The sequence below is a fragment of the Impatiens glandulifera genome, chromosome 4 (genome assembly GCF_907164915.1).
Source record: "Impatiens glandulifera chromosome 4, dImpGla2.1, whole genome shotgun sequence".
Classification (NCBI taxonomy): domain Eukaryota; kingdom Viridiplantae; phylum Streptophyta; class Magnoliopsida; order Ericales; family Balsaminaceae; genus Impatiens; species Impatiens glandulifera.
The window spans coordinates 49,321,203-49,331,696 of NC_061865.1; the positions used below are offsets into that span (position 1 = coordinate 49,321,203).

Consider the following 10,494-nt stretch of genomic DNA (forward strand, 5'->3'; position numbering starts at 1 on the left):
GTAACATTACATTTTTTCAAGTATACTCATTCAACTTTTCCTGATTTTATTTCATACAACTCATTCAAAGGTTTATTACCAGAATTTCCCATGCCATAGCATCATATGCTTCTAGTAGCATAAACAATAATGGGGCTTCTCACTTTGTGTGTGGCATCTACCCAGGATAGAGAAGCAGAGATTGAGTTTGTCCGACACTAGAGAAAAAAGTGTGTTGGGCAATGGGCAAAAGCACAACTTCTACTTTTAGTGTCCATGGAGACCGAATCGTGACATTGTAAGTAGATGATGCTGATCCTACATTGTTAACTCTCCTATTGAAGGTGACTTTAAATGAAGTTGAAGCAGGTACTCCGACGGAAAGTGAAGGCAGGTTCAGATTACAAGCAGTCTTATTCCCAAAATTGGAGTAGGTGGTGCTATCACCTGTGATAATTTGTAATTGCTTATCAATGTAGCCTTCACCATACAAGAACTTCACATAGTCGGTTTGATTGGCATTGTAAACAAGGCCCGGATCAATGGTCCCTATAGGGTTTGTTGCCTGCTTCGTAAGCAAATTCGATCTGTTAGCGGAGTTGTAGTTGCACTCATCATGAAGGCTGCAAGAGAATTATTTGAAATTTAACATTGTCTATTTGAACGATTTGATAAACGCATTTCGATAAACACAATATCACAACCACTTTGAGTCGTTTTTTAGTTTGTAGGTTAGTTTGTAGGGTGTGTTTGGTAGAATCGATTCATTATGTTCTTGTCGTAACAATCAACACTAGAGTCTGAGTGAGCAATGTGTACACTAGAGTCTGAGTGAGCAATGTGTTGAGAATGGATTTACAATATTACAAATATGATATATATTAAGGTGGTGTTTGGTAAAGGGTATTAGCCTGTATAACTGTGCCAATAGTAAGATTATATAGGTGTTGGGTTGGATTAATTTTATACTCACAGTGAAATTGTTGGTATACCTTATACCTTAAAAGGGGTATAATTTAGTAACACCCAATACTTGTTACAAGAAGTATTAAATTATTAATTTTTTTAATTATATTTTTTTTAATATTAACCTTATTAAATTGTAATTTAATCTTTCATTAAATTTTAATTATTAAGCTTTAAATATTTTTTTAATTTGAGTAATTATACTATTTTTTAAAAAATCAATTTATTTTATATTTATTTTTATTTTTAAAAAGAATGTTAATATTTGTTTTATAATTAGTAATACAAAAAATAATAATAATATAATTATTATCTCTTATACTAAATACTTATTAATTTAATAATAAAAAAAATTATCTTTCATATTTTAAACTAAATTATAAAATAATTATTATTATTTATTTTAAAACAATTTATTTCTACAACAAACAAAATAGAAGGCTTAAGCAAATGATTCATTTCCATTAATTTATTTGTGATTTTATTGTTATATAATTATTGATAAATATTTATTTAATTATAGGAATTTAAATATAATATATATATATATATAAATTATATAATCATATAGAATTATTATTTATTATTTAAAATATTTATACGATAATTAAATATATTTTTATTAATTTAAATATAATAATAATAAAATTAAATAAGATAAATATTAAAATATTTAATATTTTTACTATTTTCTTATACCATCAACCAAACACAAAATTATATAACTTATATAATTAATACTTATTTTTATCATTCTAACCAAACACTAATAATATATACAATTTATACCTTTTAATACCCCTATATAATTTATATCTCCTTACAACTTATACTTATATAACTAGTAACCCCTACCAAACGCCACCTAATGGTACACAATCTTGGTATAAGGAAGAATATATTCAACAAAATGAAACTATATCTTTTGGTGTATAATCTTGATATTAGAAAATAAGATTAACAAAAAAAAGAAAATAGATCTTTTGTTATGGAAATATAATTATGAAATATGGTAAAAGTATTTTGGAAGCTCTCTGAGAGATTTGAACAAGATATTGATATTGACCTAATTGAGAGCTTATTTAAATATGCAGTCGGACACTTTAGAAAGCCAAATTTTTGCCTTGAGAGCATCGTTTCCTTGTGAGTTGTGTGTGAGATTTCATTATGATAGAAACATTGTAATACTTTTATAACAATATTAATAATAAAGTTGAGAGACTCATGTGCTTTAAAAAGTAAATGTAGGTATATTTTGGCCGAACTACTATTAATGGTTTTGTGTGGAGGGTTGGTGATTTCAAATCTAATAAAATCAATAATAGTGATATTTGCGTTCATGCAAATGATGTTGATTACTATGGACTTTTGAATGAGATTATTGAATTAAAATACTACGGTCAATGTTTATGTGCTGTTCTATTTAATGTTTATGGTTTGATCTGACTAGAGGTACTAGAGTTAATGAAAGATATAGATTGATTTATTGACATAAACATGAAATTGAGATATGATAAGTACGACTCATTTGTTCTTGCTCAATAAGTTATACAAGTCTACTATTCGAACTATCTAACCGCAAGAAATGATCATAATTATGAATGATTGGACTTTTGTAAACGAAGGAATGATAGAGGAAATATGGACAAATGAAGTGGAGTATCGACTAGAATATTCAACTGTACAATTGTATATCCCTTAAAAATTTCTTATGTGAAGTCAACTATTTGAGTGATTCAAATGTTATTATTTATTTTATGATCTGTTTTGATTACATACAAAAGTAGATAATTAAAGAAAAAAATTTCTATTAATCTAAAAACCTTTGTTTTAAATTTTTGGGGTATGTTTAGATTATTGAAATTAAAATTAAAATAGACATTATAATTTTAATTCCAATTCTACCCGAATTAACATTAAATTACAATTCAGTTATTATGTTTGAAAAAACTATAAAATTGTCATTCAATTTTAATTATTATGTTTGAAAAAAAAATATAATAAAAATAATTTGAATATATATTATATATATTATTAAGATATTGGTTTGACACAATCTATTAGTATAATTTATATGTCGATAGTTTTTGTCTATAGATCGATTCTCATTAAAAAAAATATTCATTTGACATGTTAACTTACTAAATTAAAATAAATATCGCTTCGACATATTAACTTTATATATTAAAAAAAACAAAACATCGGTTCGACGTGTTAAATTTCTAAATTCAAACAAAAAATATATATATATATATATATATATATATATATTAATTTAAAATATTAATTTACTAAATTAAAAATATATATATATATATATCATTTAACATTTTAATTTTCTAAATTAATTTAAAATAATAATCAGTTCAACACGTTAATTGTGTTATAAATGATAAAATAATAAAATATTTTTATTTAAAAAATATAGAAAAAATAAATATCTAAAATTACAATTCCAAGTTAAAAAAAGTGAAATTGAAATTATAAAAAAACATTGGTTTGAATTTTAATTCTAATTCCAATTTGAATTTGAATTCTTAATCATCAAATTAAATTGAAATTAGACCCTCTAATCTCAATTTTAATTCAATGATTACCTGATACAGCCATGGTATGAAAATTAGGAGTCCAATTCAAATAAATATTTGGTAGTTGATAAAACTAAAAAATGTTATTAATTATAATTTTTTAAAAATTATTAAATATATAAATATAATATCTACTATATTCAAATGTTATTAATTATACTTTTTAACAGAATTAATATATTTTTTTATATAAATATAATATCTACTATATAAAAATGTCATAATATATATATATATATATATATATATATATATATATATAAAATATTAATATGATTAAGAGAAAAAAAATATTAATTTATTTATAATATATATTTATTAATTAATTAAATAATTAATATTATGTTAGAAAATTTAGGAACCATAAGAGTTGGATGATGCAATTGCATAGCTTGTTTCCCTTAACTAATTTGATCATTGCCGTTAGCACAGAGCTATTCATTTCGAAGCAGGAGCCGAAAACTCGTTAAGAGGTCAGTCAATCAATAAATTATCTAAATCAGTAAGAGTTGAAAAGTTCTTAAAATAAGTCAAGTATCGATCTTTCTTCTTAGCCGATGATCTACGCCTACGTCTACATCCACGCTATTCGGAGGTTCGAATCCTTCTGTTCCACAATGAATTCTATGGATGAATTATATTAGGTAGGAGAGTTGAGTCCTGAATATTTTCTCCACAAATTTAAATGTGAAAACACATTTAAGCAACTTGATCAATGACTGTTTTTATAGATCTCATGCTCAAAATTATAACAAAAAACTTCCGCATAAAGAAAGTGTAAAAAAAAGTTAAAATTTTAATCACTTGATTTTTGGCTATCTTATCTGACCGATGCGTATCATCTATGACATTATTTTTATGAAAAAAAAAATGATTTTGTCTGTAAAGCCACACGAGTTGGACAATTTATTAGTTTTTGTGACTTATTTTGGTAATTGTTTATCTCCATCTTTCATATATTTTAATTTTTTTACTTTTATTTTTCATGTTTAAATTTGTTAGGTTTGAATGGTTCTTAATTTTTCATAATACATAGATCATCTACAAAAGAAAATAGTAGATTGAGACAAGTTTACAAGTTCTTTCTTAAAGTGGTTCTACTACATTAATTCATCATTTTGTTAGCTTCTTAGGAAAGATAAGTGAGGTATACCCTATTTATTAAAGAATATTTTGTGTGGCTTGAGTGTTAGCTCATTACTAAATGTACTGGTCAAACAAGTTTTGTATTAATTTATTTTGAGTGTAATTGGGACTCCTAATGAATTATGATAATTAATTAAGCAAAAAGATCTTTAACACATATAAAATGTTGAGGTCCATTTTTGAGTCATGATTTGTCACTGTCTAGATTAAAAATTAGTTTCAATTTAAATGGATTGAGCATATTGTGTCTTCCATTAATGAGTAAGGAGGTTGTCCCTTCCTTCATAGATGAGTGTGAGTTAAAAATGAGTGTTTTAATCTTAATAGATGTTTGGTGAATTAAATATAATATATGAATTTTCTTAATATTTTAATATTAACTCATAAGTGAATGCTTTAGGAATAGAATGATAAAAGCCTAGTCACAGGCTTAGGTTTGCATTTATCATTAGTAACATATAAATATGATAAATAAATATACTTTTTCTAAATGTCAAAAGTTTAAAGTAAAAGTACCCGTGAATTAACACGTTAGATATAATGTTGATATAATTTTTCATGTGTAATCAACCACCGAAATAAGAATAAAATTTTTAACATACATTTGAATACATGAAATATTTTTTTTTTCTAATTTCTCGAAAAATAAATTAGGTAGCGATTTTAAAAAAGTCAAAATTAGCTTAAATCGACAATTTTAAATACATTATAGTCAAGCCAACCATTTTGGTTTATCGTCTCAAGACTCGAGAACAAGATTAGTTATGGGGCACGACTATCGAGTATCGAAACTTTTTCTCAGAAAGAGTCGGATTTTGACGTTACATAAACGAATAATCGAATCTAAAATTATTTTCAATTTTTTAAAGAAAGTTATTAGAGTTTGATCTTTGATATGGAAACCTTTTATATGTATCTTACCATTATTTTTATGAGTTTCTCACTATTTCGCTCATATATGAAAATGTTTCGTTATCATTTGACAAAAAAAATTTGACGTTATTTACCAACTCTCACCTAAAAATATTTTTAACTACCCTTTAAAATATTTGATAGAAATTCTTTCGACATTATTTCATTGGTTCGTTTGGCTTGTTATATTTCAACCGGCATCGTTATCGAACTCAAATAAGTTCGTCTTTAAATTGACCTCAATAAATTTGCTTAATTGTTTGATTTTTTTATTGAGAATTTTATAGTATAATTTAATAGTTTGATCATCAATTATTCATTTTAATTTATGTTACTTTGCATTATTTACTAATTATTATTTTTTATATATAACTCCTAAATCAAATTGATTGAGAACTAATTTCTAATAATAAAAATCAAATTATGTTTTAAATTATTATTCATGGGTCACTATATCAATGAGTTAGAAAAACGATAAAGAGGAGGAGAGAAGAATAAAAAAAATTATTATTTTTTGTTCAATAAAATGACTCCACGTTATTCCTCCTCGTTCCCTCTCCCAATCTTTTATTAACCCATAGTCCTATTATATTGTATGTATCCCTTATTTTACTTACTTTCATTATTGATAAGAATAATATCTATCAAAGTAAAAGTGTCAAGTTCAATTTCAATTCCACCATGAAATAAAAGTGCTCTTAGTTAGTCAGTCCAAAATTAAATCTGATCTCAAAAAAATAACTTTTAGTTTCATTCTTCCCACATCCTAGAACATATTAATTTCACCCGAAAATAAATTCGAATAAAAAAAAACATAATCTTCTTTTAATTTTTTTCATAATGTGTTAAAAAAATTATCCATTAATTCAAATTGGTAAATATAAATGGGGGTAGGTTATTTGTGTGGACGATTTTCTATATTTAGAACATCTTAGGAAATAACGTTTTTTATAACTTAAAACTTGCATACACATAAAACAACTACAAATGTGGGAACCTCAATCCAAATGTAAGAAAACAACTAACTAAACACATCTTAAAGTTTCTCAAAGACAAAGCAACACACCACGAACATTGGATTTCTAGGAACATTTTCAGGCAACAAATTATAACATCAAGCTTGTTGTTTATATACTAGAAAAAACTACAATAGGGCTTCTTACTTTGTGTGTTGCATCAACCCACGACAAAGAAGCAGAAACGACAGACCCTAGAGTAACTATTCCCTCAACGGTCACAGTAAATGATTGAGTCTGTCCAACACTATTGAAAGAAAGTATATTGGGCACCACTTGTATTTTCAGTGAAGCTGGAGCAAGAACTGTGGCATTGTAAGTAGATGACGCCAATCCAACATTGGTAACTCTCCTATTAAAGGCGACTTTAAAAGTAAGTAAAGGAAGGACACGGGCAGAAAATGAAGGCATGTTCAAATTCCAAACAGTCTCATTCCCAAAACTGGTGCAGGTGCTGCTGTCACCTGACACAATTTGCAACTCCCTATCGGTGTAGCCCTGCCCGCACAAGAACTGCAAATAGTCGGTTTGATTGGCATCGTACACAAGACCAGGATCAATGGCTGCTACAGGGTTTATGTGACCTGCTCCATAACCAAATTCTGCTAGTGGGGTGGTCTTTGCACTCATCACAAAGGCTACAAGAGAATTATTTGGAATTTCAGATGAGTATTTAATTAAGCTTCTCAAAAATTGAATATATATATATATATACCCGTAGTCATAAGAGCAGATTTAATAGCAGAAGGAGACCACGATGGATGGAAGGATTTGACATAAGCTGCTGCAGCTGTAGCATGTGGGCAAGCCATTGATGTGCCCGATATGATATTAAATGGAACTCTTCTGTTATCTGCTTGTATTTCCGTAGGAGAATTTAAAGGTGTCCATGCTGCCAAGATGTCAACACCAGGCGCAGACAAATCCGGCTATAATTGAGGTTTAACAAAATCATTTTTACAAAGATCAAGCACCATCTTTAAAATTACAGTAAAAGAGGAAAACTGATAAGAAACCTTGAGGATGTCAGGTGTTATAGGATTCGGTCCCCTTGATGAGAAGGATGCAACATATGGCGCAAAACCATCAACAGCCTCATTGCTCTTCAAAATGCTCGCAGTTGCATTACTGTTTCATATAAACAAATTACAATTTCCAAAAACTTAGAATTCTTCTATCTATATATACATATATATATATATACCTTGTTGTGCTAATATAGGCCAAGATGATGTTTCCATCTTTTACACTAACATACGTTGCAGGTAGGGCAAACACGAAAGCATAGTCTTTGGGTCCATCTCCTCGTATCACCATACCAGCTGCACCAGCCAAAAGTGCTCCTTCCCCTAAATTTAATTGGTCACAAACAACAATCTTTCCTTTTACCAATGTAGCATCTAACGAGTTCTTTTGGCACAACCTAGCATATATTATAGAAGCAGGCTATCACTAAACCATATATTCAAGTTTACGAGTATTACATTCTTCTTCATATTTTTGTAATACCTAGATAAAGAACTTGAAACATTCCCTGTTGTATTTGGAACATTAGCACCATACACTATAGGGGAGAAACCATTCGGATCAAAGGTGTTCACTGTAACTCCCTGTGAATGAATAATCAAATCAATAAGAAAAATAGAGAAAAAACTGTGAATGAAGAAAGGGTTTACCTGAAATGTTGCAGCGTTACCCAGTTTCAAATTGGTAAAGAATTTGCGATCAATCGTGCTTGCTGCGACTGAAAGTGCCCATGGAGAAACATTCGAGATAGTTCCAGTTCTAGGACCTGAGTTTCCGGCAGCCATTGATGTCAGAATTCCTTTTCTCATGGAGTGAAAACTCCCAATAGCAATTGAATCGTTGAGATAGTGTCTAGCAACGGAAGATCCGATAGAAATTGATATTAAGTCGACCCCATCATTGATAGCATCATCGAATGCTGCGAGGAGGTCGGCGTCTGAGCAACCGTTGGACCAACAAACTTTATATACAGCGATCCGCGCAGACGGGACTCCTCCTCGAGCTGTACCGCCGGCGAGACCAGAAAAGCTTGCCGAAGTAACAAGGTCGCCGGCGACCGTTGAAGCTGTATGAGATCCATGACCCTCAGAGTCTCTTGGAGATCGGATGTCATTTTGGTCGAAGTCTCCACTGATTCTGTAATACTTTGCTCCGATTATTTTGCTGCATTCAGATAGTAAGAATTAGCTATTAGTCCCTTTTTATTTGATCTTGGTTTATTTCAAATAATCCTTACTTATTGCAAGTGAAATTGGTTAATCCTTCACACGAGCCTTTCCACTTAGTTGGTGGAGGTCCAAATCCCGTATCTTTAAAACTATCTGACTCGGGCCATATTCCGGTATCAATTACTCCAACAATTGTGTCGCTCTCCACCGTTGTTGCTCTTTTGACCGTTTGTGAAAATCCCATAAAATCCCATGATCTTGTTGTGTGTAGTTGATTGATTCTGTTAGGAAATACCGATACCACTCCTTGCATCACTGATAATTAAATTGTTTCATGTAAATAATATGTTATATGTTATAGAGTTTGTATATTTTTAATAGGTTATCAATGAGCTTACATGAAATTAGTTGAACTTCATCGCTCGTTAATAATGCGACAAATCCATTGAAACTATTCTTGTAACTGTAAATAATTGATGCTGAAGATGTGCTGCTCAATTGAAGTCAAATAAGAAAAGAACAATCAAATAACAAAGATAGAATGATTCTTTAAATGGAAAGATTATTATTAGTAACAATACCTGCCTAGAGCTTTTTGTAAAAAGCTCAAATGCAATAAAGATGGAGGAATGCCCAATGTTAGTTTCAAGTCTCCCATATAAACTATATATTCCTGCATAAATGTAATGAATTTTGTAGCTTTAAGTTTGAGCTAAAATTCTTATAAAATTGCATCCATTTTATTCATCATGCATAGATTGTTCTATCAATGATCCAATTTAGGTCTAACCTCTTACGAATCAAGACAAAACCCTATAAATATAAGGAATCACTGTACCAGGGTGGTCTAGTGAAAAGAATCGACTTAAAAAAAATGTCACGAATTCGATTTTTACTGAAAACATTTTGAATTGAGACGAAGAGTCATGATTGTGTGTCATACTAGTTTTTTTAATTCATAAAAAAAAGTAAAAAATCAATAAAAAGTCAAATAGCGGCAATTAAAGTGTCGCTGTTTCTCAAACGACCGTTTCTAAAGGTTTGATAGTCGTCGCTATAGCTTTTGTCGCTAATCTTTACATAGTTGTGTTAAAATTATCGTCACTAATCCGTGTTAATCATCGTTATTGTTGTAACGCTTTAATATATATTTATTAAAATAACTTTTTCTTGTGTCAATAGCGACGAGAGAAAGAAAAAATGTCGCTAATTCATGTCGCCCTTAATGATTTAGAAGTTAAATACATGGATTTAATTAAAATGGGACAAATTTTAATATGCAACTTGAAATAAGATAAAAAAAACAAATAACTTGAAATAAGATCGAAAAAAGCACATGACCAAGATCGTGTTTGTTAATCCGACTCAGGAGTCCTATATAAGAAAATAATTCTTTCATAGAATTCACTTCAAACAAAGCCTGAAAAATTATCAATAGGTTAAGAATATTGAAGTTTGAATAAAAGTATAAACGTGCCTGTCGATCCTGTCCATGAGTGCCATTAAAAAGAATGCCTAATAAAATACATAATCTAAGAACACTTAGAACAATTGAATTTCTTCTCGTCTCCATTTTTTAGAAATGATTTTGCCTTAATTTATTCTTGAACATAGAAGAAGGTATTTATAGAATTCTCACTAAATATTTTAAGCTTTATAATAATAAAGAAAGTTTCTTAACAATATAGGCTA

The 10,494-nt window shown here is 28.9% G+C and overlaps 1 pseudogene; it reads right to left on the reverse strand.

Moving 5' to 3' along the window:
* Window positions 1–157: 157 nt before the first annotated feature.
* On the reverse strand, window positions 158–9,460 carry LOC124935312 (annotated as a pseudogene).
* Window positions 9,461–10,494: the final 1,034 nt, after the last annotated feature.